Genomic DNA, 27563 nt, shown 5'->3' on the forward strand with positions numbered 1-27563 from the left:
CCTGCAGTGTTGCCGTGAGAATTCAGAAGCCTAAAATCAACATTCCAGGGCAGTGATGGCAAACCCCTTAGAGCTTTCAATTATAGTAAGCAGCCAGCAGCAGCCTCCATACCATGGGCTCACCACCACTGCTCCAGGGAAAAGGGTTCTGGGATCAATTAGTGATGTCTGCTGTGGGTACAAGATGTGATCTGGAACAGGAGTGCTATCCATGGACTGAACCACCAAGGTCTTTTCATTCATCTAGTATGTGTGTTTTAAAAATACATGCTGCTGGGCATGGTGCTTTATATCTATAATCTAACTCTGTGGGTGGCTCAGGCTGGATTGCTGTAGTTTTGAGCCCAATATAGGCAACTTAGTGACTTAATGAGACTTTGTTATAAATCAATCAATCCATCTATCCTTCATCCATCCACCCACGGGCAAACCCTGGGTCTATTCCCAGGTACCACAAAGAAAACAAACAAACAAACAAAAAATACCTACTAGACAGCCTCTTTTTTTGGGTTAATTTCCTCATCTGTAAAATATGTGCTTGTGAAGAAGTAGAAGTCATCTCTTGGTATCCTCAAGAGTGTGGTTCCATGACCCTCAAGGATTCCAAACTCCACAGATGCTCAAGTCCTGTATATGAAACAGTATTATCTTTGCCTAGAACCTCTACTCACCACGCTGCCTAATGCGATCTAAACGCTATGGCAATAGTGTAATACCGCATTGTTTAGGGAATAGTGACAAGACAGTCTATGTATTTGGTACCTACACAGTTCTTAAAAGTGTATTTTCCATCCATGGTGGGTTCAGCATACAAGCGTGGAATCCATGGAGGTCTAACTGTGCTTTCTCTTCCTTTGGGCTGTGATGTTTAGAGATGAACGAATAGGAAGAAATCAGGGCCAGAAGAGGAGATTTGAGGAAGGGTAAGAAGGTCTTGATGTTTGCATATGAGTCTGCACCCGGGGTGAGGATACCGAGCAGCTAAGGGTCACTGGAGCGCAGCCGTGCCCGTTTGTTCCTGTGTTACCCAGGGTCACAGTGCTGCTGCAGTGCAGAGCCGGGGGCTTCAATGATGGATCGTATGGTCCATGAAGCCTAAAGTGTTTACTGCCTGACCCTAGACCTAGACTTGTGCTTAACACTTTTGGAGGGCAACTCTTGCATCGTCCTGGCATTTGCTTTCCATGTCAACCCCTGAGCGGGGCAGGGGAGACACCATCAGGCCTCCTTTCCAGAAGAGGAGACCGCAGCACGGCCACAGAAGGTGGCCCTGACTTTGAGCACTCAGCTTCTATCTGCAGGCCTCTTCTCCTGCTGGCTTTGAACTGCCTCCTGAAGTTGCCCGTCTTGTCCCTGCCAGTGCCCAGCACGTTCACCTGAGTGATTCTGACAGTCCCTGGGGCGCCTCCTTCTTTGCCTGGTATGGCTTGCTTAAATCTGAATCAAATCAGGCTGCTCTCTGCTCCCCAGCGCCGCGGCCTGGAGCTGACCTCCCCAGCGTGGATTCCAAGACGCTTGCTACACCTGAGCCTCCTTGGGCCCCCTCTGCCCTGGGTGTTGCTGCTCTTTGCTAAGTCCTCCTAGTGCTCCGTGGATCACTTAGTCCCCAGGCCACCCAAGGAAACCTTTTTTGCTCCTTGTGTCACCAGGCTGGTCAGCACCCCAGTTCCCTTCCCTGGCCCTGATCACTGGGAAGACCCAAGGGGTCACTGCCGCAGGTGTCTATAAGTCTCATTTTTGTTACCAGTGAGGAAACTGAGTCACACAGAGACAACATTTTCCTGGTTCCTGCTGCTAACCAGTGGCAGGAGCCTGATCAGAACTCGGGACTCTGGATTGATGTGCAGAGGCCCCAGGAGCAGTCAAGTGCCCTCTGCCCTCTCCCATATTTCCTGCACCTGCTGTGTGTCAGGCCCGGTGCTGGGCTCAGAGTGACAGCAATGACTGATGCAGACGTGGTCTGTGGTAGAGCTGGATTCTGAGCAGGGTGGTCCCACCTCGCAGCTGCTGCATGTGTGTGAGCCGCCCACCCACCCCTCCCGACTCAGTGTCACCAACCTGAGTGCCAGGCCGCTCTGCCTTCTAGGTCTGTCCACAGGTGCCCTCCCTCATGGAGCCTCACCAGACAGAAAATGCCCAGAGCCCCATGCTGGGACCTGAGCTGGCCACCTCCCCTCCCCAAGGTGCCTTGGGCTGTGTGACCCTGGTAATTGGCAGCACAGAGCTGATCGATTGATTTGTACACAGGCCACAGGAAACATGATTAACAATGTTTTGGGATCTGCTAATTGCACCAGCGAGGAATTCTAAGCAACCGAATTTGAAACTTCCCTTTGCCTTGGGCTCCTGTAGGGACCCAGAAAAGAGCTGCAGAGGGCTGGCAGGGCAGGCCTGGCTCCCGCAGGGCAGACAGAGGCCTGTCTGCTGTCCTGGAGCAGCACAGAGATGCCAAGGCAGGTGTGGGAAGGCTGCTTTCCTCCAGGGAGCCCTCTTGGACTGCCTCATGCCTTTCCAGCAGCCTCTGGAGTCTCCCACATGTCAGCTCAGCTAGTGCCTCCTGTTTCGTGGCTGGAGCTGGTTTTATGTGGGTTCGTGTAGCCTTTTGTGGCTGAGAGGCTTTTTGTAAAGGGTTGTGAAGGAAGCTCACTGTGAAGGCCTTGGGTTCAGTCCCCTGTTATCACTGCCATCATTATGGCTGCTGCTGGTGCTAAGCTCTGTCCCCACTCTATCAGAAGCCCTGGGCAGTGGGTTTTGTGGTTTGGTTTCACCTTCTTTGTGAAACACAGCTGCTTTGTCCTGGGGCTTGCTTGAGGTCCTAAGGTCTAAGGAAATAAAAACTGAACTAGTTTGACTGTTTTAGGGCACTAAGAAAGATGATCCTTGAAAACGCTTTGAATTCCCCTTACCTCTAGTATCTGGAAATCTAATTAGGAAAAAAAGAAAATAACTGAAAATATATTTTGCTCACCGTATGATTTTGTCTGATCTTAAATCTCATGCCCATTCCTTTCCCAGATTATCCCAGAACCTGAATTGCCAAGAAGCTGCGAGGATCTGACCCCAAGGCTTACTGCTTCTTTTCTAAGCACTGCTCAGACTAAACAGTCAGGGTAAGTTCAGGGTCATTTTGGATGAGACCAGCATGTGTTTTGCAGGATGAATAGGAGTTTGGCAGGTAGAGAAAGGGGTTAGGAAAGGGCTCTGTGAGACAGGAGGAGCAGCGCCTACGAAAGCAAGGCCGTAAGAGGATACTGCACCAGGTAAACATGGCGTGGCAGACGCAACTGAATGTGGGGGTGGGGAAGGATTTGAGGGGCACAGCAAGTTTAGTCTTCAGTTTGAGGGTACAAGAGCGCCAAGGTAGGGCTTACGAAGAGAGTGACGTGGCCAGAGTTGCATGCTGGGAAGGTCCACGCGGCACTCCGTGGGGTGAGTGGGCCTGCACAGGAGTGAGACAGAGTCCAGCAGCTCTAGTGGGGAGGCCGTCTTGGCCCAACGGGTTGTGAGAGTGGCCTGGCTGGGTGCTGACAGCTGGGCCGGGAAGAGGAGGAAGCTCAGGAGCAGGGCCCTGCGGATGTCCTGCCCAGAACCACCCACTGCGCTGCAGGCCGTGGCTCCTTCTGGTCCTCTGTGGAGAATGCTTTTCCCTGCAGTCCTGGGAGACACTTCCATGAGATCTGACTTGGTGTTCTGTTCCTGGGAAGCTCTCTGGCTGGCTTCTCCCCACTGCTGGTGCCTGCCCAGCCCTCCCCCATTGCTGTTGTTCTGTACCTGGTGCCGGGGGCTGAGGCCGGGCTTCCTTCCTCAGCTGCACACGTGGGCCGGGGACGGGGCAGCACCCGGCGGTTGGCTGGGGAAGTCTGGGTGGACCAACACGCGTAGCAGTATTGGGTGTCTTCGAAAGGTGGCAGGGGTCATAAGTGTGTGGGAGGTTGTTGGGGGCACGATTTGTAGGTGAGCAGGGGGCTGTGAAGGTCTTGCTGTACTCTAATTTAAATGTTTGTGTTTTCGTGCATTAAAACCCCTAAAGTGATGACCCTGAGGGGTGAGACCTTTGGGAAGTGACTGGGTTATTAGGCTATTAGACAGTATCAGTGACTTTATAAATCAGACCTAAAGCTGGCCACAGTGTTGTGTTCCTTAAGCCCAGCACCCTGGGAGGCTGAGGCAGGTGGATTGTGAGTTGGAACTCAGCCTAGTGACTTAGTGAGAACACATCTCAAAACATAGTGGATGTAGTTCACTGTGAAGGCCCACGGTTCAGTCTGTATTACAGAAAAAATAGATGATGGTAGATAAATAGATGATAGATAGATAATAGATAGATAGATAGATAGATAGATAGATAGATAGATAATAGATAGATGAGACAATAGGCAGGAAGATCAGACCCCAGAGAGACCCCTTGCCATCTTCTGTCATGTGAGGGCACAGTGCAAAGCTGCTGTCTGTAACCAGGAAGTGGATGCTCCCCAGACTCTGAACCCCTCAGCACCCTGCCCTTGGGCTCTGTGGCCCTGGGACTGTGAGCGATGACTGTCTGTTGTGTGTAACCCACCCAGTCTACGGCGTCTTGTTATGGCAACTGAGCTGTCTGGGACTTGTTAGGGTCCGAGCCTGGAATGTTACCTGCAGGCTCTTGTGTTGATGTCGTGGCCCCAGCGCCGCAGTGTTCAGATGCCAGAGTCTAGGAAGTGCTAGGATGGGACAGTGAATCCGTGATGGCCTTATTAGAGGTGATGAAAGTGTAGGAGGTGAGGCCAGGTGGGGGAAACAGCAGAGGGGCGCTCCTTGCAGGGGTGTATCTTGGCTCCGTCCCTTCCTCCCTCTCTCTTTTCTTCCTGACCACTGTGAGCAGCCTCCCCACCACATCCTCCTGCCACCATGATGATCCCTGGCTCTGCCCCAACTCAGGCCCAGTGCAGCAGAGCAACCATGGACTGAAACCTCTAAGCCACAAGGCAGACCCTTATTCCTGTAAGCTGTTTATCCCAGATATGTTGTCACACGCAGTGACGGGGAGCTGACTAACACAACAGCTCTGTCCCGTGCTGTCTGCCAAACACAGCCTTGACCGTGTGTCTGGGTGGGGCTGGGAGAAGCAGGATGGTGTTCAGCTTGGGCTTTGAACGCTGCATTTCCCCCATCTCCTTGGTGCTCCTGAGACCCGATCCCTGTGTCACTCTTGGTACAGCTGGGCAGCTGGCACCGGCAGGACCTGGACCTGCCCAGCGAGGCCTCCTTGGATGGACACCCAGGCCTCTGCCCTCAGCTCAGTCCTGAGCCCTGTGGCAGTCATGAGGGTCCCTTTCTCTGCCATCTCTGTTTTACAGCCTCTGGGAGGATGGCTCTGGTGTCAGGGGGTGTCAGCAAGTAGGTTTAATGTGCCCGGGCAATTCTCATGGCTCAGGTGCCAGCAGCCATAAATCACTCACTAAATTATGGCCATAAATTTCTTCAAAGAGATGGGTCCCCAGGCAGGTGGCTGCTCTGATGCCGGTATCATTGAGCGGAGTTCAGGCTTCTGTCCTAATTAAACAGGAGTGAGAGACCATGCAGGACCTGGAGGCCTGGGCCCTGGTCACAGGTGCCTGCTGCCCCAGGTGTGAGAGTGTCGTCGTAGTGAGCTCTTGTGGGGAGAAGCAGATGGCAGGAGGCTGACTTGCAGCCTTCAGTGTTGATACTATTTGTAGTGGGGGTGCATAGTCAACGTTTCCCCCAAAAGCCTGTTCTCTGAAACCTATGAATGTGATCATTTAGAAAGAGTCTGCAGATGTAATTAAGTTAGAGATCCTGAATGGGATCCGTCTGGATTACATGGACCCTAAATCCAATGACAAATGTCCTTAGAAACAAAAGGGGAGGGGACACAGAAGAGAAGGCAACATGGAGATGGTGGCAGATGCTGGACGATGCAGCAGCAAAGCCAGAGATGCCCAGGGCCAGCGGAAGCTGCGGGAGGTGAGGAGCATGTGGAGCCGAAGGCTGACTGCAGAGAGGGGCCAGGGCCGGCCGGGCTCTACACCAGCAGCTGCCCCAGGGAGCAGGTGGCGTGGAGGATCTGCAAACTGGTGATGTCCGGGTGGGTCCTGGGATGTGGGCAGTCCCGGCACCAAAGCACCCACGGAGGGGTTGGCGGCTGTTGCAGAACCGTCCTGAGCCGGTGTGGGGTTGTGTTTAGGGCCTGAGCTGCACTCAGGACTGCTCGGGCCTGGATCTCGTTTCTTCTTTCGAGCCTCACGCTGTTCACCTGTGAAGTGAGCCTGCAGCAGACGCTTGATTCCCGAGATGAAGCCAAGGGGCCCCCTCTGTGAAGAGCAGGCTGGGGACGGGACACAGGCTGAGACTGACAGGCCACTGACAAGGGACCTGGTGGCCGGAGGGACAAACGCTGGGAACTCGGAGTGGCTTGTGAGGGGGGCCCTGGTGTTGCAGCTGGAGTGGTGGAGGTGGATGTAGGAATCCGGCCACGAGGCTGGATTCTGGGGTTTCTGACTAAGTGTCAAGCTAAGGGGTGGCCATTGTCTCCTAACAGGATGGGAAGGAGCACACAGGTCTGTGAGTGACTTCCCAAGCTCCCCCTGTCTGCCCCCCGCAGGTCCTGTGAACACTGGCAGTGCTCACCACTGTCTAAAACGGGAAGAGCCCAGTCACGTCACTGATCCCACGCTGGAGCTGGCCCTGCACGGGGCTCCTTCGGCCCCTCCTCTCCAGAGCTCCACCCCAGGCCCTCAGAACGCCTGCTCATGAGCCACCATCATGCCTACTCTGAAGGGAGACCGTTGCTCCTGAGAACCTCCTTGGAAGCCTCAGCTCCACTGAGAGAAAGTCTCAGCTTGGCGCTTAAGTGTTCCTAACGGCTCTCTTGCCCTGACTGACCTTCTTCCCTACAAAGACAGGGAGAGAAGCCAGGCCTTAGACACCAGGCAGATAGTGGTCCTAGAGTGCTGGGATTTACTTTCATTGTATTTGCTTCTGGTTTCTTGTCAGGGTTTGTTACACTGCTTTTCCAGGTCTCTGTAGTGAGAATAGTTTCCTTTCAATACAAACTTACATAAAGGAAAACAGTTAGAGAAAACATACTACCCAGGAAAGGGTCCCCTGGAAGCTGCACCCGGAAACATGGGACTGGAGTTGGGAACCTGGGTCCTGGGCCTTGGGAGTCACAGAAATTCTGTGGGCAGGGGAGGCACTGCCCACAGCTGTCTGCCTGGAGGTGCTGGGTGCCCGGAGTCAGGCCCAGGTCTATCCCAAGTCCACAAGGCCCTAGGCCCTGAACTTCCAGGGTGATGGAGAAATATAGAGAGACAATAGGGCAGTGAACCATGGCGGCGGGTTTATGAGGCAGGCACGCTCGAATGGTCGAAAGTTAGGGAAAATGTATTTATTACAACACTTTTCATGGGCAAGTTATCATTTTGTCAAACTTTATTAGAGGGACTAATTAATGGGTTGTAAAAAGTACTAGTGCGTGGCCAGAGAAAGAGCTGGTCCCGGGGACATTGGCAGCCCCAGGATTTATGGCCCCTCGGTTCCCCATTTATTAATGCGGGGAAGGTGTGCGGAGTGGGTTATATATGGGCTGGTGCGGAGCCTCTCGCCCACCAGCCTGCCCCGGAGGCTGATGGGCCTGGGAGGGGTGCGGCAGCCTCCAGCCGCTGCCTTCTGGAGCAGGCGAGCGGCAGGTGGTGAGAGGAGGAGGCCTGGGCTGGGCTGGGGACACCTGGCTGTGTGACCTTGGGCGACCTTTCCTCTCTGAGCCTTATCTGGTGTCTCAGTAGATGTGAGGATCCAAGAGTGGGGGCGGGCCTTGGAAACTGGACAGCACTCTCCAGGGAGTACACTGTGAAGGTCCCGCAGTGGATGATGACAGACACCAAGAGCGACAGAGACAGCACAGGGGGAGCTGGGGACACTCTTCTTTTGCTCGGTTCCTTCAACTCCTGCTCTCCCCAGATCTTGCCCTTCTCAGTATATAGCTCTGGTGCCGCCTCCTCCAGGCTGCCCTCCTGACAAGCCCTGGGGATGCGCAGAGCTTGATTTGCCCCTCGCCCCCAACTCTCAGCAACCCTGACTTCCTGAGTGACAGGTTCGGTGGCCTGTGTGTTGTCTGTCTCCTGGTCACCATGGTAAAGCAGGGAGTGTCCACCCTGGGCCTGGCTCCCTTCCAGGTGCCTGGTACAGCTGGGCACCACTATGACCAAGGTCGTAAAGGCTGGGGGAGGGGCTCAAAAGGGGCACAGGCAAGGAAGTGGCAGAACACTGCTCGTGTGGCAGCACCCACAGCAGGTGCTCGATAAGTGCAGGTCACTGCATGGAAAGGTGGACCTGGGGCTTTCCCTGGCCCTGCCCAAGCAGCAGGGGCACAGCTCGGCTGCACCTGGTTGAAGCACAGGCTCTCCACAGGCCTCTGACCCTCCGTGGAAACAACACCAGGAGTTCCTGGGGAGCCCGCATCTTCACCTGCTGCTTCTCAAAGGCCGCTTCAGATGCACACACTGAACATGTGGCCTGGAGCTGGAGCAGGGGCCAAAGTCTTGGGGATGAGAACATGCATGGCAGATAACGGCCCAGGTGAAGAAGCAGAGGTGGGTTCAAATCCTGGCTCCCACTTACCAGCCGTGGGATCCGGGGCCCATTACTTGACACCCAGCTCAGTGTTCCCATCGCTTGAGTGGAGCAGAGCTTTGAGGTGACATCCAGGACACTCCTGGCTCCCTGAAGCCCCCTGGGCACTGGGAGTCCCATCTTCTGACCACAGCCTTGGCTAGGCTGAGGACAGGAGGAGGGGCCCCTGCCATACTCAGGCTCAGCCTTTGCCTACATCAGGCCTTGTGACTTTTGTGAGGACAGCTGGCCTTTGGCTAGGGGACAAATTCTCCTTTTGGTCTCCTGACCGGTATGGTATGAGATCAGGGTGTGTGGGCCTGGCAGAGATGGCTCCCTCTGCAGGGTCGGGGAAGGACAGGAGAAGAAGGTGGCTCTGAGCAGCTGGGAAAAAACGCTCCACAGTCTGTTCTCCGCTTGGCCCCTCCTTTCCTGGGATGCACATGGTCACCGTTATTCTCATGTCCCCAGGTCCAGGCTGGCTCTGCTCTGGTCCAAGTGGCTGCTACAGGGACAGTCATCACCTTTCCTGTCCTGTGCATTTTCCTTCCTGTCTGCAATGCCATTATCCAATCAGGAAAACTGAGGCTCAGGAGCTTAAGCACCATAGGACTGTTTGGGCCAAAGAAGAAGGTCTAGAACTTTCTAGAACCTTCTGGTTCAATGGAGGAAATAGACCCAGAATGACAGATGAAGGTAGGAGATAGATCCACAGCCAGAGGAACTCTGGAAGAGAAGATATTTTAGCTGGGTATTGCACATGAATTTGCCGGAAAGAGGGATCAGCATATGTGAAGGTGCATAGCCCAGAAAAGGGCTCCTGGGATAAGTAGGGAAATCTGGGCAACAGAAGTAAGAAAGGCAGTCAAGGAAAGCTGTGAGGGGTCCTAGAGGGCTGGCTATGGTGTTGGCTGGGAGGAGGAACCCGACAGAAGAGACTGAACAGCAGAGCATGTAGGGGTCATTGCTGATCGGGTCATCCCAGAAGGAGTCTGCTGACCTTTGCCAATGGTGGTGACCCCAACCGTCTTGCCATTGTGGGCAGCTCTAACTCTTGGTGAGGTCTGTCAGCAGCTGGCATACCTGAGTCACTGGGCACAGATCGAGGTGGAACCGTGACCCTCTTATTCCAAGTTGGCAGTCACCGATGGAGGGCCAGTAACCTGTCCTCAGGAAGTCTCTAAATTTTGATTACCTGCACCTGACTTTGTGTGAGAACTGACAAGAGGTGAGCTCACTGTCAGGCTGGCGTGGAGCAAGATGGCACAGGCATGGGAATGAGCATACTGGCCTGAGAAGCATGCAGGAGAGCCAGGGCCAGGCAGAGCACACACCACCCAAATAGAGACCAAGGTCCGGCGTGATGGACGCAGGTTCTTTGTTACCCCATGTACGCCACTGTCTGTGACTTGTTTAGTGTTGTTTTGAGTGATTTAATCCTTTTGAGAGGGTGGCCAAGGATCCTAGCTTTTTGCACTGTGCCAGGAGTTTGCAAATGCCTGCCTGTTGACAGGGGAGACAGGGCTACTTAGGGGAAATAAGCCAGATGTCCACGGATGCCAGAGCACCTGAGGGAGCAGAGGGGTGGGGAGTATCTGATTTTACGTTCCCTGAGCTCCCTGTTGTCCTGAGAATCACACCAACCCTTGCCAGCTATGTGCCAGGCTCTGGTCAACCTGCTCTGTCCCAATCCTGTCCTTGTTTCTCTCAACTCCTGCTCATATACTAAGGCTCTCCCTCACATATTAGGGCTTCTGTCTACTGCATCCAGTCCAGGGGCCCTAGCACAGTAGGCACACAGTAGGTGCTCGTAAGATGCATGCTGATTGGACAGTGATCTTTTGCAGGCCCCAGTGGCTCTGCCTGAGGGAGGCCGAGACAGGCCAATCCGTGTGGAGCTAAGTGGTAGGAGGGAGATTTGGAACCCGGCTGTCAGTCTCCTCCCATCATTCCATCGCACCATGCTGACTCGGGGGACTTGTCTGAGGCTGCCTAATGGGGTAAAACATGGGCCTTCTGCCCTGTATCCAAGCCCAGGTCATTGCCCTCTTTTCCTGGTTCAGCAGCGTGAAGCTTGATGTCTCCATTCCCCCTCACCTTAGGTCCTCTAAGTACCACCCAGTAGGAGCTTGTGACCATCGAAGAGCAGGCCCTTTGCAGGTCCTTGTAGTGTTAGTGACCGATAGTGCGGCTGCTCTGGGACTAGGCATGCCTGGGGCTTGCTTTTTACCCAGCAGGCTGGTCCCTTGGCTTTCTTTCACCTTATCTCTTTTTTCTCTCTAGAGACAGCTGGGAATCCTCCCCACCCCTTGTTTTGGGCCTCAAGAATTCCAACTGTGGCCAGCTGCTGGGCTCAGGACCCCCATGAGGTGGAGTTGTGATGTGATCCCCTGACCTTTGAAGGACAGCTGTACAAGCCAGCAAGCATTGGACACCTACTGTATACTAGGTGTCAGAGACACAGTAGGTGTCTGATGGAAAGGAATGTCCACCTGAGAGGCAGGGTGGAGGCCGATACCCCAAGTGTTAGCAGGCTGGAAAGTAGGGGTTTGGGGGAAAGATCAAAGTAGAGAAGGCAATGAAAACTTTGTATGGGTCCTATAAATGTTGAAATATAGGCCATTGTTTCCCAGGTGCACAGAGGGAAATCCAGGTGGAAGGTGCAGTCTAAGGCCTGCATAGAAATCCACCAGGCCCCTACAAGTGTATGTGGACCTGTGGCAGAGCTGGGCTCTTTCAGAGCTCCCCGCTAGGGTCCACCCCTCCAAGCAAGTGCTGGGTACAGGGGGTGCTGAGTCCACCTGGAGAGCCAACTCTTTTCAAGTATCTGGCACCTCCATTATTTGCATGCAAATGGAGGCTGCTAATTGCAGCCAGAACTTGGGCTCCATTAAAGCTGCCCCCAAGGACCAGTTTGCAAGCTCTGTTGGCAGAGGGAGCACCTGCGCATCTTCCAGAGGATGCTCTGCTCTCTTTAAAAAGCTGATTTATTCAGCCAGCCACTCAACAAACATTTATCCAGCATTTTCACCATGCCAGGCCCTATGTCAGTCCCAGGAGACCTGCAGTGAAGGAGCCGGATCCTGCCCTGCCCTCCAGGGCCTGGCACAGCCATTTTCACTGAGGGGGTGGAGTTACCATTGTGCCATGGCCTGGGAGGGCGGATGAGATGGGAAGAAATGTTCCTCAAGGGGCCTTACGCTGCTCAGAGACGAGGGTTCATGGGCAAGTGGTTTATTTGAGAGATGATTCCAGGAGACGCTTGGAAGGGATGGGGCAGTGAGACAGGGCAGGAAAGGCAGCTAATACACGATGTGTGAGTCCAGCGTTGCCATGGTGGGCAGCCGGAGTGGTGCCCCTGTGAGGAGAGGGAGCTGTGGCACTGCTGCCCTGCCTTCCAGGGCCATTACTTCCAGCGTTCCCGTGCTCCTTCTGCAGGTGCACAGTAGTGATCTGAGCCGGTGAGTGGACTTCCTGGAGAGCGCAGGGATGGCCGCCTCTGAGGGATACGAACAGTGTTCTGTGGGGTTCCTGTGGCTGCTGTAACAAAGACCACATGGTTAGTGGCTTAAAACAACCGATATTAATCACCTTAGAGTTCTAGGGGGCAGAAATCAAGGTATCGCAGAGGCTGCATTCCTTCTGGTGGCTCAAGGGGAGAATCGGTTGCTTTGTCTTTTCTAGCTTTTAGAGGCTGGCCACCGTCCTGAACTTGGTGTCCTTCCTCTGTCCTCAAAACTAACAGTGTTGGAGCACCTTCCACTCCTTCCCGCTGCTGTCACGCTCACCACCCTGATTCCCGTTCCTCCGCCTCACTCTTGTAAGGATGCTTGTGAAGATATCGGCCCATCAGGATCACACAGGATCAGCGCTCCCTCTCAGGGCCCTTCCCTGAATCACATCTGCACAGCCCCTATGGCCAGGCCAGCTTGGAGATTCACAGGCTCTGGAGACTGAAGGGTAAATGTCTTTGGGAAGCCACGAGCACCTTCAGCATCTGCTCCAGGTGGGTGCAGGGAGGCTGCCCGAGAGGGAGAACATTTAGGTTGAATCTGAAGGCTGAAACTGAGTTTCCCTGCATGTGGAAAATGACCTGGTACTGTGGGCCCTGTGGAGTTCTTAGGTCTGGCAAAGGCTGGACAAGATGAGCAGGTGGGGTTGGGGAGGGATGCAGCGAGTGACATTGTGGGACCAATCAGTGGGGACCAGGGCCTCTAGGAAACTGCAGGCTGCGGGAAGGTCTTGGAGTTTCTTCCGTGCCTGAGAGGGGACCAATATACTTTCTCCTTGCATTTGCTTTTGGGGAAGGTCAGGCTGGCCGCTGGCTGGAGCATGGGCTGGTGGGATCAATGGAAAAGGTAGGCAGGCTATTCTAAGCCGGGCCTGGGGTTTGTTCAGGGTGCAGAGGGGCTCGGATGGAGACAGACAGTGGGGTAGGGGGAAAGGCAAGGAGGGAGAATCAGTGAACTGGCTGTTGGTGGTGCCAGCAGAAGAGTCAGGTACCTTATCTATCTTCTGTTGCATCACGGAGTCCCAGAGACAATTTATGAAGAATGGAGGTTTAGTTAGCTTGAAATCCTGGAGGCTGGAAGCCTGAGCGTGTGGCACCAGTTTCTGATGGGCATTCTTGCTGCCACATCGAACGGTAGAGGGCAACCCATGGTGAGACAGAGCAAGTGTGTCATCTCTCTCTTCCTCGTCTCAGAAGGGGCTAATGCCACTGCTGGGGCCTCGCCCTCATGACCTCAGTGGACCCTCATCACCCCCCAAGCCCTACCTCTAGGCTACCTAAACATGACTTTGGGGATTGCTTCCAACCCGTGACTCACAGGGAACATGCCAGACTGGGCACAGCTCCCTTCTGCTGGAAGCTGTTTGGGAGCCTGGGCCCCAATCTCTGACCAACATGCAAGTGCAAGCATCCTTGGGGGGAGGAGGGGGCGGGTCGGGACCCCTCTCAACTCCGTTCTGTGCGGCATCGCCTGGGGAGGAGTAGTGTAGGAGCGGTCTTAGAGGCCGTGGCTGGGGTGGCAAAGCTAACTTGTCTCCTCCTCTTTCTCCTTTCTTTCTTCCTTTCTTTTTTTTCATTTCCAACAAAACCTATTATTTTCAATACTAAATGAAAAGACAGTGTAAGCCCAGAGCCTTGAGGAACTCAAGCCACCCGAGATGCGTGTTAAGTGCAGGGCCATTTGCTCCCCGCGCCTCCCCTCCTCTCTGAAGACATCACCGCGGAGTGTCCTCGTCCTCGGCAGACTGTGCAGGTGCTCTGTGGTACTTTTCTCTCTGGCCTGTTTTCTACTTGGTGATTGCAAATTCATCTGTGGGAATCCTGGGCTGAAGCGGTAAGTCCTTCTGATCACACATTTGCTCCTTTCCCATTTGCCATGGTACTGTCTTCCCTGGTCTGGGGTTTCTGTGAGTCTCAGTTGCTGGAGGTGACCTCAGGTCCACAGTTCTAACAGAATCCTTTTCCTTACATGGAGCCCAAACCATGACACCAAACTGCCTTGCGTTGTGCTTTGCCTGCCGTGCATAGTGGCACCTCGGTTCATGAATGCTTTTGTTCACAAACAGAAGCCTCTGGCAAGATTTATTTTGGTTTGCAAATTCTGTATTGGGTGACAAACGTGATGTGACCATCTTTCCCACACTGACACAAATGTGACCATCTTTTCCAAAATTTGGACCCGAGGGACCACCATATTTTTTTCCACTTCATTCTTTCTTTGAGAATCATGATTTTAGGCAGAGGTCTCTGTCTTTAGGGAGCTCCTGTCCCAGATGGCTGTTAGATACCAAGCCCCCTGGCTTCCAGGGAGCTCCTGCGTGCCCTTCCCACCAACCCTTCCCCACTCTGGACACATGGAGAGCTAGCTACTGCTGTGCGGGTGAGTGTGTGCATGTGTGTGTGGTTTCAGATTTCCTGGGTTTGAATCTCAGCCCTGCTACTCGTTAAAGATGTAACTCTGGGTGCTCCTTCTTGAACTTGCCCAGGCCTCAGTTTTCTCATACTTAAATTGGGGGTAATAAGAATTTGTACGTTACAGGGTTTTACAAGGCTTAAAGGAGGCAATGAATGTGGCTGTCTAAAACTGTGTGACGTGTATTACCCTGGATAACTGCTTGTGATGCTAACACTATAAGCTTTGTTTTAACACAAATGGGAGTGTAGGAGGCTTCTGCTCTGTGTCCACTTTTCCTGCAGAATCTCAGCCTGAACGGCCTCATGTGATTCTTTCTAACAGCCGGTAGCACTCCTTGAATGGGTGCATCCATTATGTAACTGGTGCCCTGTTGCCAGGCACTGATGGCCTTTCTGGTTTCTCCCTGGACCAGCACCATCATGACCCCTAGTAACCTGGTACATCCATCTTTACCTTTCACTCTAGTTTACCTCCAGGTCGGGTCCAGAGCGTGCGATTGCTGGGGAAACAAAGCCTCTTTAGCCACAGTTCCCCTCCGTCCTCGTTTTTGCCCCTTTTCCTGACTCCGACTGCAGGGACAGGACTGCTGAGGGGAAGAACATGAAGAAGCACTGCAGAGGGGCCCTCAGGAGCATGTCCTCTTCCCACCTGTCCCTTTCCCCTAGAGAGAAGGACGTCCTGATCGGACAGAAATTAAGAGTGCTTTGGAAGCCATGAGGCACTCCCGGGTGTTTCATATGAGGCGAGGCTGCCAAGAGGAAAATTCACTTTGCAACGCAACAGATGCTGCAGATGCCAAGCCCACCTTTGGCTATGGCACTGAGCACTGGGGATGGGAATGGGCTCACTTTTTTGACATCTGCCAGCGCAGGCAACACAGGCAGCAGTGTGGGTAAACCAAGAGCACTGGGTTAGGGCCGGAAGACGCTGGGTTCCATGCTAACTCCATGGCCTTGGCCAAGTTGTGGACCTTCTTTGAGCTTTAATGTCCTCACTTGTAAATCAGGGCTCGCAGTGTCGGCCCCCTTGGGCTCTCAGAGACAGCGGAGCGCCATGGTAGGAATGTGGACAATGGCTCCAACCTAGCCACTTCCATTTATGGGCCGATGACTTTGGACGGGATTTGAAAGCTGTCGAGTTTCAGTTTCCTCATCTGTGATGTGAGTATAATAATAATCCTTGAGCCTACAATACAGAGCTGTAGTGAGACAACTCAGAAAGTGTACGCAAAGGATTTAGCTCTGTGCTTGGCACAAATTAACCACTCCGAGGACTAGGAGGCTGTTTTATTGTATATTGTATTATTAAAGATTTGCTGAGTGTTATGTGAGATAATGTACATACAAGTGGAAAAAATATAGATGCTCCTTAACTTATAATGGAATTACATGCCAATAAACCCATCAAAAGTTGAAAATATCATTAAGTCAAGAATGTTTTTACATCCTAACCTACTAAACCCTTTAGAGTAGCTGAACCTACCTTAAATGTGCTACAGTTGGGCAGAATGATCTAACACAAAGTAGTGATAAAGTATTGAATATCTCATGTAACTTATTACATATATTTGTCCAAAACACAAGGTCACCCAGTGTACTGTAGAGTACTAGTTGTTCCCCCCGGTCCTGTGACTGGCTGGGAACTGCATCTTGCTTCCACTGTCCAGCACTGCCAGGAGGACTCTATTGCGTATCACCCACCAGCTAGGGAAAATATCAAAACCAAAAATGGAACGTATAGTTTCTACTGAATGCATATGGTTTTAGCACCATTGTAAACTGAGCCATCCTGATTTGGGACTATCTGTATGTACACACAGTAGATGTGTACCAGTTAGAGCAGTGCCAGCCACTGCAACAGGTAACTGTTGCTTCAGTGGATAGCACAGAATAAGCTTATTTCTCACTAATATGCTAGCCCACCACTGGCAGTTTTGGTTGGGCAACATGGAAAAGGACTTGATTGTGGCTCTACCATCTTTAACATATACCTTGGAGCTTCCTCAATCTCTCTGGTGGATATGGAAAGAGGGGATGAAGAGATACAACTACTGGTTAACCATCCTAGTCCAAAAGTGATGTACATCACTTCTTCTCACAGTCTATTGGCAAGAGCAAATCACATGACCTTTCCTATTTGCAAAGGTTCCTGGGAAATGTAGTTCCAGTATGATCATCTGCTTAATAGCAATAGGTCTAAGATACAGAAAGACAGCAGCAAACTTTGGTGGTCATCTCTGTTTAGCATAGTGTCCTCATTTCCAGGAGGTGACCAAGAAAAAACAAGAGTGGATAGTTTTTCCTAGCTTCATCCAATGGTTTGGTGCCAAAGGGTATAGTAAAGGTGTGTCTCTCCTTGAACCTCCTTGGTGATACTGCTGCTGGAGCCTGCAGCATGTCCTAGACAATGAAGAGAACAGTGATTGTCGCTGTAGTCTTTAGAGCACAAAATAACAGCCCCACGATCACATGAACCCACAAACAGCCCCAACAGTGTGCTTTCATTTTCATCTGTGTCACAAGTGAGGAACTGAGGCATCACCTCCTCCATGCCTTGCACGAGTTTTTGCAGCTGGATGGAGACCCAGGACTTGAACTGAGATCTTGGGGCAAATATGATCATTTTGGAAGGCAGGGTCACAACATGGGGTTCCACTGTTGGGGATGCTGTGTCCTCCGCAAGTTTCCAGAGCCTGAGGCCTGTTGGATCGGGCCTGGATGCTGGGAGGCTGAATCAGCAGAGCAGAGAGAGCAAACAAGAACGGTTGTTCTCTCTGGAACCTCTAGTTTGTTCTTTGAGCACATTCCACAGGCCCCTGCCACCTGGCCGACCTCTTTGTTGGCTCTGTAAGTCCCTGGGTGGCTGTCATGGACATTTCTGTACTCAAAGTATTTAACGCAGAGCTGGATAAAAGATAGAAAGGCCTCAGGGAGCGTTTGTCTGCATCACAGCCACTTCCACATCTGTGTGAGCTGTGGAGTATGGAGGGTGAACGGAGCCCCGCTGGGGTTTAGGTCTTTTTCTGGGCCCTCTTACGGCCAGGGAGGCGAGGTCCACTGCCGTCTCCACTTAGTAGACCACCAGGCAACTGAGCACTGCCTGGGCTTTTCACTGGCCAGTCTGGCCTGAGTCTGTCATTCTGCCCCTGCCTGGCATTGCCCCTGGGCTGGTCAGGGGCTGTACACCTACGAGTGGACAGGGAGTCGGCCAGCCTGGGGACAGAGCTGGGACCGCAGGGAGACACTTCCTTTGCCAGGCAGTTTAGCTTTCTTGGCTCTTGGCCCAAGTCACAAGGGGCTGAAAAGTGACCTCTGGGCATCTATAATTAGGCCCTGCCTGGCGTCAGAGTGGAGGGATTTTCAATCTTGGCTAACATTGACTAAGCACTCACCATGGGCCTGACACTGAGCCGAGCCTTGCAACACCCTGTTAGAAGATGTTCCTTGCTTTTTCTTCCTTGTTTCCTGATGGGCAAACTGAGGCCCAGGAGGGCAATTCTTTTGCTGAACTCACTCAACTAGGCAAAAGTTGGTCAAATTTGAATCCAGATCCTGTGGCTTCCTTAATCACTGGTGTTCACCAATGATTAGGGCAGCCCTACCTTCCAGGTCAAGGCAGGCTGTCAACAGAGCAGACAGGACAGAGGTGGGTGCCAAGAGCTGCACGGCATTGGCTGCTCTGACCTCTGGCCACTTGCTTTCCGTTGGCTCTGCTCCTCTTTTCTCCAGCGTGCTCCCACCGCCTGGCTTTTGTGCATGTGGATAGCTTGTACCCAGATCTGCCCGTGTCTGCTCCTTTCCAGCCATCAGGTTTCCATGCAATTGTCACCTCATCCAGGAAGCCCTCTCTGCCTATGCCTGACCTCTCGTTTCCTTCTTCACACTGACTCCTGGGTAAAATGATCTTTACTTGTGTATTGCATGTCTACCCAACTAAACGCAAACTCCCAGAGACGCAAGGGCAGAATGTCTGTCTTGCTCCCTGTGGACTCCAGCCTTGGGGAGCCAGCTTGGCATTTAGTAGGCATCTCATAAGTGGCTGCCAAGTGAGGGACTGAGGATGAGGGTTTTCCAGGGCCAAGAGGACACAAGAGGATGGATGGGCAGGTGAATGTCTGTGCTTGGGGTCACCTGTGTGCCCTAAAATGGGAATGGGACAGAAATGGGGGAGAGGCAGCGAATAGGATTCTGACACTTGGACATGGAGTTCAGGCTCTGTGTGACAGAGTGATAAAGGCATTAGACCCAGGTCCAGAACAGCATGGCCTGCCTTTGAGCCAGGATACTGGATACTAGTGGATCCTGGGTCACCTGTGGTTCCTAGCTTGGGGATGGTGGCCTGACAGGCTGTTGGCCTTTGTTTGGCCTGGCTGTGGGGCTTCCCTAAGGGGTCATGTAGGGCACGGAGGAGGGGCAGCTGCCAGGTGACAACCTGCTGGGGAGGGAAACTTTGCCACCCTCCAGCCCAGCTGCTTCCTCTCCCAAACCCTGGTATCCCGTGGAGAAAGCCCATCAAGGAATGAGTGAGGGAGGCCTTTTCCTATAGTGAAAGGTTTAGCATGATTCTCAGTGCTTTCCAAGCATTAGTGCTGCTATGGTCCTAACCAGTCACGAGGAGGGAGCTATCACTGCTTTCATTTGCAGAGAGCAGTGATTTCCCGGAAGTCACACGGCTGGAGTTGGGATTTGAACCCAGCCTTCTGGCCCCAGAACTTGGGCTTTTAACTCTCCATTCCCCTGCTTATATTGGAGCAAACCACTGTGACTCAAAAGACTAAAAGGCAGCGATTTGTATACTTTTGGGAAGGATTTGGCATTTTCCACAGTGAATTGTTACTCAGAAACCCAACAGGCAAAGTATGGAAGAGGGGGTTGCCCAGGCTGGAGTAGGAACTGGGGTCCTGAGACCTCCCTTTGTCCCACCTGTTCCTCCTCCCAGGGGTTCTGGGTCTAAATTCTGTTTCTTATCTACTTCTCTCAATGATTCTCACTTTCTGAAAAGCTAGTTTTGACCTTCATACTGTATTTTTGTGAACTTTCTCAATGCCCAGTACACTTACAAATGCTTACAAATGCTGGGTAAAGGAGGAGAGGGTAGGAGAGGCCCAACACCATCCCCCCTGGGGACCCATTAGGGTCCTGTGGAACAAGAACAGTGCCCAGGAGTCCCACGGGACTCTAGCATTTCAAAGCATTTTGTCTCCCTAAGATAATCCAGCTTCTAAAGAGTTTCTTTTAATGGAGAAACAATTTATATATAGTAAAATTCATAAATATTGCATGCTACTCCCATAAAACCACCGCCCAAATCAAGATAAGGAATGTTTTCAGCCCAGACAGCTCCTATACCGTGCTTCATTCAGTTCTAAATATTTCTGACCTTCTGAGATCCTTAAACTTTCTGAAACAGTAGAAGTTAGCAAACCACCTGGCTGGTGGACTAAAGCTGGCCCATTGTTTGCTTCTGTTAATAAAGTTTTATTAGAACACAGACATGGTCATTTATCGACATGGTACACATAGTTACTTTTCTGCTATATAAGTGAGAGTTGAGTAGTCCCACAGAGACTGTATATGATAAAAAAAAATCAAGCATTCTCCTGAAAGTATGTGCTGAGTCCTGTTCTGAAGCAGCACTGCCCACTGTAACTTTCTGTGATGTCATGGACTTTTGCTGTCCAAGAGAGTACCCATGAGGCACATATTGCCTCTGAGTATTGAAATGAACCCAAGGAACTGAATTTTAAATGCTATCTAAAGTTAATATTAAGCAGGTGTTGTGGTGCGTATCTGTAATCCCAGCACTTGGGAGGCTGAGGCAGGAAGAGTGCTGTGAGTTCGAGGACAGCCTGGACTATACAGTGAATTCAGGACCAGCCTGAACTACATGGTGAGATGGTATCTCAAAAAAAAAGTTAATTTTAACCTTTTTTTTTTTTTTTTTTTTTAGTATTGGAAGGTGAACCAGGGCCTTTGCACTGAGCTGTATCTCTAGCCCTTTAATTTTTATTTTGAGACAAGTTCTCGATTAATTGCTAAGTTGCCTGGGCTGGACCTGAACTTGTGACCCTCCTTGCTTTACCTCCCAGAGTGCTGGTGGTTACAGGTGAGGGCCACCTAGCCAGCAAGTTAGTTAATTTACATTTAAATAACCTCAGTGGCCCCAGTTCTAAAAGAGTTCTAGCACTAGGACACTACTGATTCTTACATCTACACTCCTGGAGGAGTCTGTCATTCAGGGAAGGGACACAGATTTGTCCCCAAGGTTGGGTCTGTAGGAAGTAACCCTTCCCAATCTGATCTCAAGCTGGCAGCTTCAGGGTTAATGAAGAAGCAGCCGAGGACTGCTGGTATTTTCCTCAAAGATATTGTTTGTATTGATAGATTTTTGGATGATGCTTTAGCATTAAAAAAGAGAGAGAGAAAGAAAAAAAAAAGAAAAAAAATCAATGCGCGGCTGATTGTACCAGGAAGGGCAGTCGATTGGTGAAAAAGCTGCAGCCGCGTATTGGGAAATAGATTTTTCTGCCCTCCAGACATTAGCTTGAAATTCTTTGAAATGAAGGAGCACAATCTGTGTCAGAAATGAAAGATTAAGGAGGTTAATATGCTGGGCCTCCCCTCCTCCTTTTTAATTCCCACGTCCGGGGTGCCCTTGGCCTCCTGAGGAGGATGCACAGGGTCCCTTAGTGCACGCCAGTGGATGTCCCCTCCCCACCGTGTAGCTTGGACTTGTGGAGGGACAGCAGCCACTGTCACCTGCTCCCGGGCTGTCACCTGCTCCGGGGCTGGATGCAGACAAGAGAGGTCTCGGCAGGCCTTTGTTCTGGGGTGGACTCAGGCCTGGGGATCTGGGGGCCTTCTGGGGGAGCTTCTCCATGGGCTGGTGGCAGGCCCTGGTCATCCCCAGCTCTTCACTGACCTCTGGGGTCTCTGAGCTTCAGGCAGCTCAGCATCAGCCCCGAGGTGACCTGTGCTGAAGACACCGAGTACCCCTTCCCATTTCAAGCATTACAGATGCACAGATATGACGCCAGAAGGGAGAGTTTCAACTCTGGAGAGCTAATGGCAATGATCAAATTGCCATGCAGACTGTGTTCAGGCAAAGTCTGTAGTCTCCTCCCGCTTATTTCCAGAATTTTGCCTCTTTTCCTTTCCAGAGGAGCAGGTGACAGCCACCTTACTGACTTTTCATCTACGCAGTAGTTGGTGGAGGTGGCAGATATTTTGCTATTGGCAGCTTCTTAGTTTGGCCTCCTTTTTATCTTCAAAATAGCAAGATTATGAGACCATCCCCTCTCGGTCAGGCCCAACTCTTCTGCAGACCTGTCCTTCCCTCATTCTGATAACACTTTCGCAAAACAAAGATCACTGTGATGTTCAACCAACTGCATAGGAAGTTCTGAAAAATGTGGGCAAATCTAGAGGTTCCAGAAGTGTTGGCTTAGGTTTGAGGCTCCTTGGGATGACCCAGGGCCCAGAGCAGCGGAGGCAGCTCCAAGGATAGTGCATGGGATGACGATCAATGACCAGCGCATGGGTACCCAGCAGAGTGCAGAAGGCTGAACACAGACACTTTCTCAGTGCATTCCAGACTGGATTCCAGATGTAGAAAGTGCAGGGTCCGGTGTGGGCTTTGTCCCCTTCCCAGCAGCCTCTGCTGTTCCCCAGGGCAAAGAAACCATAGGCTGTGGCCACACCCCAGCTCCAGGCTGGTTCTGGGCGCCTGCTGGGAAGAAGAGGCCTTTGGGGGAGACTAGGCTTTAGGAGCAACCAGGGCAGATAGAGAAAGACAGGCAGCAGGAAAAATCTCCCAGGCAGATTGTGTCTCCCTGATACTTCTCCCCAACTCTCTCTCGAGGAGTTCTGAGAGCCTCTTCTTAAGCAGTGTGCCATGCTGGGGGGTGCTGGTACCCTACAACCTGAATGTGCAATAAACTCCAGGCCCATGGGTGCTGGGCTCTCCATCTGGCTCGCCCAGGCTCTTTCTTGTCTACTGCTGCTCCCAGAACCTAGAGAATAGTCTGGTGGCTGAACCAACACACAGTCACTGTGAGAGGGAAAAAGGTCATGCTAACAAGCACTGATTGAGTGCTTACTGTGTTCTGGACGCTGCAGTCGGCGATGGACTAAGCTGTGGCCCCAGGGAAAAATGAGTAGCTCTGGCAAGTACCTAATAAATGCTTCCTGGTGCCTAAATTCCACTGGGAATGGGTCCCCTGGGTCCCCTGGCCTGCTGTGTACCAGGTGGAGCCCAAGCAGATGAATCTCATCGCCCTTGCCTTTCAGGGAGAGGGGCGCTTTGCACAGGTGGTTTGTGGGCAGTTTTTATCTGGGCCAGCAGGCTCTGGAAGCTCTGTCTGTCTGTCTGTCCCTTGGGCTGCACGTTTTCAGCTCTAGCCTCTGCCTCTTGCCATTCTATCAATGTGAATGAAGTGAGACAGAAAGCAGTTGGTGCCTGAGTTTCTGGACCAGCACAAGTTGGAACTATAGAAGAGGTCTTGAATAAAAGCATATGTGAAATATAATGTCATCCATCCACCCATTTGCTCACTGTCGTGGCACAGACTGGTTGCTCGCTGAACTCATTTCTCTGTCTTCCTAGCACACAGACAGGCCACATTTCCCAGCCTGCTTTGCACTTAGGTGTAGGCATATGATGAGTTCTGGCCAATAGAATGTGGGCAGGTATGACGTATGTTACATTTAGGTTTGGCCCATAAAACAACTCCTGCTTCTTGTCTAATCTCATAGTCTTCCACTCTCTCTGTCTGATAGCTGTGAAGCTGGAAACTGAGGTCTGCTAGCTGAGAGCTGGAGGAGACACCAAATGAAGGACTCTGGGCCTTTCAATGGCTGTTTTTGTTTTTCTCTCTTCTTTTTTTTTTTTTTTTTTTGTTCTTCAGTAGTAGGCCTTTTCATGTGCTAGGCAAATGCTCTACTATTGAGCCACATGCTCTATAATTTAAAGTTACATTTGAGACAGTATCTCACTAAGCAGCCCTGGATGGCTGCAGACTTGTGATCCTCTCATCTTGGGCTCCAGTAGCTGAAATTATGGGGTTGTCCTACCATGCCAGATGAATCACCACCTATTTATTGAGATCACTTTGCAGCCTCAGAGGAAAAGAACAACATGATCTGATGAAGCCATTAAGAACTTGGGGCCTGCTTGTTACACAGCACCTAGCAGTAGCTAGCTGACACAGCCTTGTGAGCACATACTTACTGAGCAGATCTGCTCTGAGCCTGGCACTGAGATGAGGGCTGAGATGCAGTAGTGAATGAGGTAGACAAGGTCTCAGCCCTTGGAACATTCCAGCTGGAGAGACAGAATAAAAAGACATTGTTATTTCATGTAATAGTATCAGATGTTCAGTGATGCAGAAGAAAGCAAGGTAATGATACAGAGGGATGGAGAGAATTGAGGGGAGAGGAATTTTGAACTACAGTTAGGAAGATTTTCTGAAAAGGATAGATAACATTTACATTGAGATGGAAGACTGAAAAGAAGCTGGTCACACCAAACACTGCAGGAAGGATACTCAGTCTCAGGGAAACAGCAAGAGCAAAGGCACTGGGGTGAGAGTGAAAAGGAGGCCAGGGTGGCTAGAAGAAAGCAGATGCAGGAGGTAGGTGGAGGTGGGGGCAGATGCACAGATCACAGACATCATAGACAGGAATTTGGATGCTCACCAAATTCAAGTGTCGGAGCCTTAACTGCTCACTGTGCTGGGGCTGGGCAGTGTCCTAGTGGGCGATGTTTGGGTCATAGGAGTGAGCTGCAGAACGATGAGCACATTTTCACATGGAATGGGTCAGCCATCAGTCATGGGAGTTCTAATCCTTTGTCTCTTCTGCCTGTCCCTGCTGCCCCTTCTGATACCTGCACGAGTTGAAGCAGCTCGAGGCTCTCAGGAGAAACTAGGCAGATCCAAACTCTTGGATTTCCCAGCCCCCAGAACCACGAGTCCAAATAAACCTATCTTCTTTATAAAGTATTCAATATCAGGTATTTTGTTACACAACAGAAAAATAACCTCAACCACTGTTATTACTGTTGTTGACCTGTGCATTGTGCTATACATGTGCTAGCTGAGAGTGATTAGCAAAAGCTGGTCCTGCCGCTTCTCCTGGAGCTTGGGTTCCGGATGCCTGACTGCCCGACTCCTCTCTTAAGTGTCTCTGCCAGGCTGCCTCTCCTTGTGCACCTCCAGTGTCGCCTCTCTAGCTCTGAAGCAACCTGTTGCCTCTCTGTGTGGCTCTCATTTCCGGCCTGGGCTTAGATACATCACTTCCGTCCTACAGGAGCAGGACGGTGACTGTGGCAGTGATTCGAGAACATGAAGAAAAATAAGACCAAGTTCTCGCTGGATAGCACGTGGGTCTTTAGAGGGGCCTTTCAGGCAGGAGACACTCTGATGTGCTGACTGATGTCCCCACCCCCAGCTCTGATTGAGGAAACCGCAGGGAGCTCCAGTTTTTCTGCTTCAGGGATGCTTGTTACAACAAAAGAAGGACAATAGGAGAAATGAATTTGTGGTTTTGGCTTTCAAAAGCCTATTTAAAGTCTCTCCACTCTGGCTTTTGAACCTCAAAAGTATTAGCTTTGAAGGATCCAAGGAACAAAATTTAGACAATAACAGACAATGCCGAAAACTGATCTGTCTAAGGTGGTTGTTGATATCCCAGCAAAGAGAGGCTCGGGCTAGAAGCCCAGGGAGGACCTGGGGGAGGAGGCAGTCCTCCTAAAGAGCAGAGAGGGAGAACAATAGAGAAGAAATTCTCCTGTGAGAAGATGCAGATTAGCTGGGCCATGGTGGGAGGAAGCAGTGTCCCCTCTCACAAATACAGGAACACCTTGGTAATAATTCGGTTTGCAAACAGAAGTGTTCAGCAAAATTATGCTTCCACTGGAACTGCACATTGGGTGCTGAGCATGACTGGCCATCTTCCCAACGAGAACCTGAACACAGCCATCTTCCCCAGAACTGGGGAACCAAGTAAGTTCATGAACCGAGGTACGGCTGTATGTTCCCACATGAGTCCGGGCATCTTTTCCTGCCTCCTGCTGTCAGTGTTTTCTCATGGCAGCCCAGGACAGACCTTCTCTTCTCTTCTCTTCTGCTGGGCCCATGAAGCCCCAAGGGCACCCCCAAGAGAAAGCCTGCCTGAGAATAAACTGGCCTCGTTGGAGGCCCTACAAACCGCACCTTCACAATTTTTTCAGATTTGTGACAAAACAAATGGGTTTCTGTCACTGGCAGCCAGGAGTTCTGACCATACCACTCGGCGATGGGGGAATGCAAGGGGTTGGTTTAATAAGCTACTTTCTCGTTCAAGACTCCCGCTCCCCAGACAGCTGCAGCGCGCTCTGTTCACAGACAGGCAGGCTGAAACTCAGCGACGTGTGCTCCCACCAGGCTTTGGTGGCAGAGTGGGGGCCGGGCTCCAGGCCCTGACATGCGTCTCTTGTGGGTCTCCTTGCAGTCCTGGCCACGGCGGAGAGGTGAGAAGGAGGTGTCCGGGGAGCACAGTCTCGCATCTGGATCGCTGAGTGCAGCAGATGGCCCAGCTGACTCCGCCACATCGCATAAGTTTACGGCGGCGTTGCCAGGTTCTCCTCCCCACTGCGTTTATAGGGATGTCTTCAGGATTTCCCTTTTGATATATGAGAGAGGCTTGTCGGCTGGGGCCCCCTCCATCAAAGGGTAATCTTCGAGTAAATCACCGTGAACCAGCAGCCAAGTGTTTGCATGGCCCACGCTCTGTCCGCTCTCTGGGATAAATCTTCCGGGTAACACACTTACCGTGTGACCCTGGGGACCAAGCAGCATGAAAAGGTCAAGTACAAGGGGCAACGGAGAACTTGTCCTTTGCTCCCGTCTGGACTGAGGGCAGAGCAGGAGGGTGAGCTGCTCTCCTCGGGCTGCTGTATCGAGGTGTAACAGCAGGGGACATAACACACCCGGCATCTCACTTTGCCCCACTGCAGAGATCAGGCGTCCAAGATCAAGGTGTCCACAGAGCAGTGACCTCGCCACGGCTCTAGCGAAGACTCCTCCTTGGCCTCTTGCAGCTTCCAGTGGTCCCTGGAGGTCACGGTCTTGCTGATGCATCCAGTCTCTGCCACTATTGGCACAGGCCACGGTCCCCTAGTGTCTGTGTCCCTGTATTCAGATCTCCTCTCCTTTCTTCTAAAAGACATCAGTCCCCAGGTAAGAGCCTACTGGAGTTAGTCTGATCTCATCCTACCTTGTTCCTTGTTCCTGTCTCCAAATAGTCATTGAGGACCAAGATAGACACATTAGCGTTGACGGGGACACCATTCAGCCCAGCAGGGAGATGGCAGGGCAGCTTCTGCTGAAGGAGGGGCTTGCTCCGGGACAGGAGGGCCTGCAGAATGCATACATGTGTTTGTGGGACACCATTAAGAGAATCCACCCCACAGGTGTTTGTCCCAACACTCAGGCCTCTAGGAACATGTGTGAGCGGAATGATACCTGTGGTAGCTTAACTGTGGTCTGTCCCCAGGGAGTCACGAGGCAGAGATTTGTCCTCAATGTGACAGTGCAGAGGTGGTGAGGCCTTTAAGGGATAGGGCCTAGTGTGAGGCCCCAAGACTGGCTCCTTTCTGCCCTCTGGCTTCTGGTCCCACTAGATCCCTCAGTCTTGAGTGTATTCTGCCATGATGCCAGTGCCCTGCCCTTGAACCTGACAGAACTGTGAGTTAAATAAACCTCTGTTCTTTAAAGTTATCTAGTCTCAGTGATTTCATTATAGCAGCAAAAATATCCAGACTAGTGTAAACCCATTCCTTCTTACCCATCACCTTCTCCTAGAAAGAAGTCTACTCTCTGAAATGAAAGATTTTTTGGAAGATGGGCAATACTAGAATATTCTCAGCAGGATTATTTAAATGGAAATTACACAAATGCCTCTTTTGGTAGACTGCTAGTGCAGCTGCTGCTCTGTGCAGCCCATTCCATTAAGAGGAGGCGTTTTCTCCTCCCCTTGAAGCTATGCTGGT

At 51.6% G+C, this 27563-nt stretch overlaps 1 long non-coding RNA gene across 2 annotated transcripts; it reads left to right on the forward strand.

Moving 5' to 3' along the window:
- Positions 1–3014: 3014 nt before the first annotated feature.
- Positions 3015–27291, forward strand: LOC134470684 (uncharacterized). 2 transcript variants are annotated; one of them, XR_010039741.1, is made up of 6 exons: positions 3015–3110; positions 10891–11070; positions 12353–12613; positions 13735–13952; positions 26024–26150; positions 26529–27291. It is a non-coding gene; the product is annotated as an uncharacterized LOC134470684 (long non-coding RNA). The 2 variants fall into 2 exon arrangements; XR_010039742.1 differs by lacking the exons at positions 3015–3110; positions 10891–11070 and adding an exon at positions 12046–12166 and having other exon boundaries at positions 26024–27291.
- The last annotated feature ends 272 nt before the right edge of the window (positions 27292–27563 follow it).

Source organism: Cavia porcellus, unplaced genomic scaffold (assembly GCF_034190915.1).
Source record: "Cavia porcellus strain 051 isolate PalLab524CR breed Dunkin Hartley unplaced genomic scaffold, mCavPor4.1 scaffold_16, whole genome shotgun sequence".
Classification (NCBI taxonomy): Eukaryota; Metazoa; Chordata; class Mammalia; order Rodentia; family Caviidae; genus Cavia; species Cavia porcellus.